The following is an 8,552-nucleotide window of genomic DNA, read 5'->3' on the forward strand; positions in this document are numbered from 1 at the left end:
ATTGGTTTGAAGCACTTTTTGTGGCCATTTCTCTCTAGCTCACGTAAGTTTGGTGCCTTGGTGTGTGGGAGTCCGAATTTTGCTGCATGGAAAGGGAGGAAAGCATGGTTTTATGGTGTGTTTAAGGCATATGTTTGTTGTCTTGAAGTATGGAGCACATGTATAAGAAGTCAACACACCTTGCATGTTCATTTAAGGAAGAAAAATCAAAATTGAAGTTGGGCCTTGGTGGACTAGTAGCTCACGGCCCAAGGGGGTTTGTCAAGCTATTTGCACCTTTTAATTTCAATTGGTAGATGAATATTGGTCACATAATTGATAGATGAAAAAGCATGTTTAATTATCTCTTTGTTTTGCATTAATTTGCATAGTAGGATTAGTTGCATTTGATTCCTCTAATTTAGTGTTGCATTTTAATAGTCTTAATTATGTTTAGATAATTGTTTGTTGAAATGTTGGGTTTAGCACTTTATTTTACCTTGATGTTTTCTAACTTACACAGTTGAGTTTAATGTCCATTCATTTTAATTTAGTTATTCATATTCACAAAAACACTTTTCAAACCCGCCCCCCTTTTTCGTGTTAGACTTGACTCTGAACCGCAGTTGGTCCTTGAGAGACGACCTAGGGGTCATTCCCTAGCATTATACTGCATTTCTAAATTGCAATCAAATTTGTATGGGTCGCGACACCCATCAATTACTCACCAGTTCATGACATTACTGTACGTCCCCATATCAATAATATTTTACCCTTTAATATTTTACCCTTTTTGAACCTTAGCCTTAAACAAGATGTGAACCCTTGTCTTGAGATTCTTTACCTTGAGTTGGGATGAGCTAAACTGTATGTGATGAAAAGGTTCAAGTTTGGGGTTGCATGAGGGAAATTGAAAGGCAAGTGAAAAACATTGAGCTCAAATGTTGTGAAAAGAAAAATTCATTAGAAAAAGAAAAGAAAAGAAGAAAAGCATGAAGATGGGCTCAATGCAAAAGAAAAAGAAAAAGGGAAAAAGTTGGGAACTAGTGAGAGTGGTGAGGAAGAGAGTTGTGCTTAAATATTGAATACTTTGATAGCTCTCTTAACTCAAGGATTTTGTATTCCAGAAAAACCAATTTTTCTTGTTAGCCCAACCTTATTACAAGCCTTGGAAAAGTCCTTTTGATGGTATTTGCATGTAAAGATGTTGATTGTTTGAGATGAATGACAATTTTAGTTCTTGTGACTTGTGAATGATAGAGAGTTGGAGTGTCACCCTAAACACTTGAGTGATTGAGTGAAACACTTGCTTGGTATGAACTGTTAATTTTCATGAGTGCATTTTTGCTTAGTGGATTGGTCATTCATAATGTGTAACATCTGTTGTGCAATCTCTGGATTGAAAGCATGCATGCATCTTATTTTGATTTCATTGAAGATTTGGGATTGAGTAGTGTTTGTCATGTACTTTGGGAATGTTGAATCATTGGATGAAATAGTATGAAGCCAAGCTCTGTTTTGTTTGTTGTTTTCTTTTGTTTGCTTGAGGACAAACAAATTTTAAGTTTGGGGTGTTGATGAAGGTTGAAAAACAGTTATTTTCATATTCATTTTAGACCAATTTACTCCCTTTACTACTTAGAATGAGTTTAAAATCAAGCAAAACTCAATAAATGAGTCTGTAGAGAGTCAAAAGCTATTTTTAGCGATATTATGGTTGTTTTGCATTGTTTTGTAGCATTTTTGAGAAAGTGAAGAATGGAGTTGAAGATAAAGGTCTTAGACTCAAGAAAAGAGAAGAAAATTGAAGAATTGAAGATTCGACGCACCGCCCGGCGGCAAATTACACCGCCGGGCGATCCAGGTCGAGGAGAAGGCACCTTGCATGGGCGCTGAGTGGATTTGCGATTAGAGGCAAACCGCCAGGCGGTAGACCCCTGCCGTCGGGCGGTAGTGCGATTTGAGGGAAACCGCCAGGCGGAACAAGTGTGGTGTCGGGTGGTTATCTGCTGGGCTTGGGCCTGTTTTCTGTTGCGCTCCTCACCTAAAATAGCCCTATTGCGATTTTAGATGCATTCTTTTGACAGAAGGGGGCGGCCAGACCTAATTTCACTCTCTGAGAGGATCTCTTGGATGCTTAGGCTCCTTTTCATCTTTTCTAGGGTTTGCTTTTTCATTCTTCATCCATTTTTCATCTAGTTTCACCATGACAATGGTGAACTAAACCCTATTGTTGTTGGGGGAAACAATGTAATCTTTTGATACTCTCTTTTATTGAAACTCTTGTTTATTTGTATGGTTTTCAAAAAAATGGCCTTGATCATCTGACATTCACATGTAATTCAATCAATCGTCGAGATTAAAGCGATATCATTCATGCTTTCCTGTGAACAATACATTCAACCATAAAAACTCTGGAGCTCAATACCTCACACAACATGCTTTCTCACACAATATTCATTCATACATCCTGCTTAGCATCATAATCACAATCATAATTCATCACACATCTGTTTCATAGAATATCAACATGCAATGCAACTCAATTATCAATCACATCAAATCATCATCAAATAGTCTCATCATGCATATCAGTCAGTCAAACATCTTCAAAAAAGTATTTAGGCAAAGCATACACACTGAAATTAAAATTCAACCTATTCTAGGAATTTAAAATGCAAAAGTAAAAGAGAGAAAACTAGGTTGCCTCCTAGTAACGCTTGTTTAACGTCACGAGCCTAACCCAAACTTGTTTAGCACTTGTCAGTAAGTGCAATTCCTTCCAACACCCATCAGTAGGTGTGCCTTCCTGGAATCCTTCAGTGGATTTAAAAATTTTTAGCATCCTTCAGTAGATGCTACCCAAAAATTGTTCCAAAAATTCAAAATTTACATGTTCCAATGAAAGTAAAAAGTGAAAATAACAGAAAATGAAAATTGTTCTTAAAACACAAAAAATGATTTCCAACAATTCAACTCTTTTTCTTCACTTTGGGATCCTCGTCGTCCCACCGGCTCAATTTTCTTCTGTCCACCCTCTTGACCTGTCTACTGTATGGTGCTTCAATTTCCACATCCCCTTTTTCTTTCAGCTCCTTTATTATCCACTCCTTCCTTTTATATTTCACTTTGCTTCCCCGTCGGAGTGGTTCTTCTCTGTCTTTTGAGTGAATGATTCTCCTGCTTTTATTCACTAGTGCCTGCAAAACATTACAACTATCAGAATAATTAGTATCCGATGTGATCTCTTCTTGCTCGGCTTCGCTCTCCTGCTCCTCACGTCTGGGTCTTTTCATCACTTTGATCTTGTTTTCATTATACCCAGTATAAAGAAACAAGTGATCTAAGTCTCTCATCATTATTCGCCCATAATAAACACTAATAAGCATCTTCGAAGTTGCCATGAAGGGCCTTCCCAAAATCACAGGAAACTCATCATCAGTGTCCATATCCATGACAATGAAGTCTGCCAAGAATTCAAGTTGTTCCACTCGTACAATAACATCTTCTGCCATTCCCACCGGTATTTTTACCGAACCATCAGCCATTGTCACAATAAGATCAGACGGTTTCAACACAATCCCTCTTATTTTTGTCAGGAAATCTNTGGGCATCATATTAATGCTAGATCCCGAGTCTATCATGGCTTCCACATCAAAATCATTCAGGGCACATGATAATGTTACACATCCCGGATCTTTTACCTTAAGTGGATGATCCCTCTTTAGAGATTGAACAACAACATCCTCCTCTTCATTGGTGAGTTCAGTCTCTTCTTCAAGACTGAAATAGATTCTTTCAACATAGGGAGGAATTTGCATATTTACTTCAGGTACCATAGTCACTTGATTGAAGATCTCTCTAAATCTCCCATCATGACTGTTTTCAACTCGCATCTCTTCTTTACCTCCACTAACGTTGAACTCACTAGCCTCTTCTATTTCCTGGCTCTCCTCTCTTGCCTTAGCAGCTACCATCTCTTTTTCTCCGTCTTCACTGCTCCCCTCATTGACTAGACCATCCTCAGCCTTCTTTTTTTCTCTTACTATAACAACTCTGCATTCTTCTTTGGGGTTAACATCAGTGCTAGCCCGGAACTGGTGCTTCTTGGTGGTTTCGATCCTTTTCGACAACTGGCCAATCTGTGACTCCAATGATTTGAAGCTTGCCTGATTACTATTTAACTGGGATTCATAATTTTTAAAGAATTTATCAAATCTTCCACTTAACTCTCTGACTGTCTCAGTTAAACTGTTCACCTGCTGCCATAAGGGAGAGGGTTGTTACTGCCGGAAGTTGCCCACTTGTCCAGATGAATTATTCTGGCTCTGCCCAATACTAGGGTGGTTTTTCCAACCTTGGCTAGAATTCCCTTGGTTAAAATTGCCTTGCTTGTATTGAAATTGGGCTCCCATGTAATTAACATCCTACTGCATCTCCTTAGTGAAAGCACATTGACCATTGATATGGTCACCACCGCATAAGTCACAAAGTTGTTGTATCTGAGAAATATTTCTGATTCGGAGAGGACCTTCGTCAACTTGTCAAATTTTTGGCTGAGAAGGTGATTCTGAGCAGCTGCAGCGTCTTCAGCATGAAGATGCAAGAGTCCTTCTTTTTGTATGCCCCTCTCACTCTGTGATACTTCATTTAAGGTCATCTCCTCAATCAAGTCATATGCCTCGTCTTCCGTTTTTCTATTGATAATACCTCTAGCTGAGGCATCTAACATCATCTTGGAATGAGCACGTAAACCTCCAAGGAAAGGAAGTAAGTATGAAGTCTTATCGAACCCATGGACTAGGGTCGCCCTCAATTGCTGTGCCACCGCCTCCCAAGTCTTGAAAGTTCCTTCAGAGAAAGAATTGAACCAATCCTTTGTGTTTCCTCCAAGAGAGAAAGGAAATAAACTGAGTCTAACTCTGTCATCCGACACTCCGTTTATCTTGACAGTGTTGCAAATCTCACCAAAGATGGTCAAATGCTTATAAGGATTCTCATTCGACAACCCATGGAATTGATTATTCTGGACTAATTGGATGCGCCAGACTCATTACCATACTGGCTGCGTTATCAGCTGGAACAATTATGCTGTTGAAGTTCAAGGGGCCTACTGCATTTGCTGCGTCCCCCAATGTACGTCTAGGAGGAGGTTGGTTAGCCATCTCCTCAAAATCTGAAACAGAAATCTCAAGCGCAGACTGCAAAAATGCTTCAGGAGAAAGAGATCTCTCACGTGAAGGACGTCTCTTTCTCCTCCCTTTTGGTAAACCTTCTAAGAGAGGTTGCTGATCTTTTCTGCTTCTAGTATGGATTGCTTCATGCATACACAAGAAACAAACCCTAAAATCACTTTTACAGAAAAATAAAATAAAACACAATTAAACAAAAATAAAACAAAAATAATTACAAACAAGTCAAATTCAGTCAATCCACACTACTTGAAAAAGTAAACCTCGAGTCCCCGGCAATGGCGCCAAAAACTTGTTAACGAATTGGCAAGCGTACCAAATCGTATCAAGTAATAATAAATGGTAAGTCCAAGTATCGTTTTCCCAAGAGACTCGAAAGGCCTTATCGTTCATGTGAATTAAAATCGCAAGACTTGAAAATAAAAATTAATTAATTGAGTATGAGAACAAAATATAAACATGCAAAAGAGATTGATTCAATTGACAAGAAGAAAATAATGGATGAATGGAGTTGTTGGGGGTTTAGAATTTCATCTTATTCGCTCTCTCTTATTTACTCCTCTTGATTTATTAGCTTGATTAACTAATTGTCATGCAACTTTCTTAGCCTACCCTTAACCTGATCCCTCGGTGAAAAGANCCTATTACTAATTACTGGCTTGCTATCCCTAGCCTCCCCTAGCAATTAATAAAGCATTATAGAGTAGAAGTGAAAAATAATTGATCTTCCTACCCCTATCCCTAGGTGGTATTGCTTAATCAAGGAATTACTCACCAGTTCATGACATTACTGTACGTCCCCGTATCAATAAAGACAAACAACAGTTATCGAATGAGTTAAACGATAAAAGCATTAAGCAAAGATCAGAACCCAACAATTAACAATCAAAGCATATGGAAACCATATAAATAAATAAGAGTTTCAATAAAAGAGAGTATCAAAAGATTACATTGTTTCCCCCAACAACAATAGGGTTTAGTTCACCATTGTCATGGTGAAACTAGATGAAAAATGGATGAAGAATGAAAAAGCAAACCCTAGAAAAGATGAAAAGGAGCCTAAGCATCCAAGAGATCCTCTCAGAGAGTGAAATTAGGTCTGGCCACCCCCTTTGTCAAAAGAATGCATCTAAACTCGCAATAGGGCTATTTATAGGTGAGGAGCGCAACAGAAAACAGGCCCAAGCCCAGCAGATAATTGCCCGGCGCCACACTTGTTCCGCCTGGCGGTTTCCCTCAAATCGCACTACCGCCCGGCGGCAGGGGTCTACTGCCTGGCGGTTTGCCTCTAATCACAAATCCGCCCAGCGCCCACGCCAGGTGCCTTCTCCTCACCCTGGACCGCCCGGCGGTGTAATTTGCCGTCGGGCGGTGCGTCGACTCTTCAATTCTTCAATTTTCTTCTCTTTTCTTGAGTCTACGACCTTTATCTTCAACTCCATTCTTCACTTTCTCAAAAATGCTACAAAACAATGCAAAACAAGCATAATATCGCTAAAAATAGCTTTTGACTCTCTACAGACTCATTTATTGAGTTTTGCTTGATTCTAAGCTCATTCTAAGTAGTAAAGGGAGTAATTTGGTCTAAAATCACATATGAAAATAATTGTTTTTCAACCTTCATCAATACTCAAGAACTTGAGATTTCTTCACTGCAGTTCATCCTTGAGCACTTTCTCTACTTTAGAAGCAGCTACATCCCGGCAAAACAATTGAATGGTTTGGTCGCAAGTACTCACACAAACTTGGGTCCTTTCTTGTCAGTTGCAGTAGGTTGTTCCTTAGGAATCCATTTATATTTTCCCTTCGAAACTCCAACCCTTATATAGTAACAGTTTCTAACATTGTGGCCAATTGTATTATAGTAGAAACATGCATTCGTAACAGGTTTACTAGGATCAATAAACTTCTTGGAATGTATCCTATTACTCTTAGCTTTATAGCCAATACCTTGTCTATTAATTGCTCTTCCCGATGATTTTAATACAACATATCAATTTTCTTTTCCTTGAGTAAATTTAGCTAAAGTTTTGGTTAAGTAATCAATTTTCTCAATGTGCACTGGACAATTATCACAGTTCTTTTCTACAATTTGTATTTTAGTTTTAACTGTCTTTGTAGATTTCAAAGCAAATTTCTAAATCATTTTTCAGCTTTTCATTTTCCTCTACCAAATTATCAATTTTGTACTCATAGTCTTTTCTTTCAATAGATAATCGATTTACCTTATATTGGAGTTGCATGACTTCTGTATGAATCTACTGAAATGCATCTAGTAACATGTCATACTTGACTTTTATCGGTTCATTCTCGAAATCATCATCTCCATCATAATCTAAGTGTGCAGAACGTGCCATAAAACACAAGTTTGACTCCTCTTCAACACTTCAGTCGTCATCACTTGAAGATTCACCATCACTGTTTTCCAGGCTATGCATGCTTTTCTTTGCTTCCTCTTCTTGTCTTGAGGGTACTTGATGGTTGATTTCTACCTACAGTAAAAGCTATATTTTAAAAATCAGTTAGGCAATTAATTATTAGTCAACTCTATTAAATGCAAAATCAATTTGGTTGTTGTTGACCGCTATTGTTTGACTTATCTGTTATAATTGTCTGATGACAGTCGACTTTATTAGTGGCCTAGTCGACTACAGGAGCGTCTGATTTATATAAAACTAATAATAGACGTGACTCAGTTGATCACATAGAACTTTGGAAATTCTAACACTTTGATTTTGATATACAGATCGTGATCTCTGAGAATTTGCTCCAAGAACTCATCAAGAAGACCGTGGTGATCTATCTTTGAAGGAGAAAGATTTTTGTGCTTACTAGCTGATCATACCCTGCACATTGTGGTGCTCATTTGCTGATCAAGATTTCTATCAATCTTTGTAAAGATTGTTGTTGTTTTCCTGTGGGATTGTAGGGGTTGACTCGTGGAGTCTGTACACTTTGAGGATTGTTCAAAGTGGGTTGAAGATTGCAGAAGAGGGGATATCTTGCTATAGATCTTGTTGTGTGTACTGCCTATATTTTGGTTAAAGGATTAGAGAGGTGTTTAATATTTTTGACGTGGAGGTCTCTATAAAAGCCTTGTTGTAAAAACCTTGACCATTATAGTGCATTTGCTTCCGGATTGTGGAAGGACAATGGATGTATGCATTGAGGCCGAACCAGTATAAAAATCTGCGTTTGATTTCTCTATCCCTACACTTTTACATTAAGTCGACTGTACTGCTTTCATAGTCAACTTTGTATTTTCCGCTGCACTTAGAATTTTCATTCCTTGTGATTAAAGAAACTTTGTAAAGGTTCATACTTCGTGAAAAAGATTTTAAAAAGACTCTGATTTTGAAACCTCACCAATTCACCCCCCCC

Source organism: Vigna radiata, unplaced genomic scaffold (assembly GCF_000741045.1).
Source record: "Vigna radiata var. radiata cultivar VC1973A unplaced genomic scaffold, Vradiata_ver6 scaffold_91, whole genome shotgun sequence".
Taxonomy (NCBI): domain Eukaryota; kingdom Viridiplantae; phylum Streptophyta; class Magnoliopsida; order Fabales; family Fabaceae; genus Vigna; species Vigna radiata.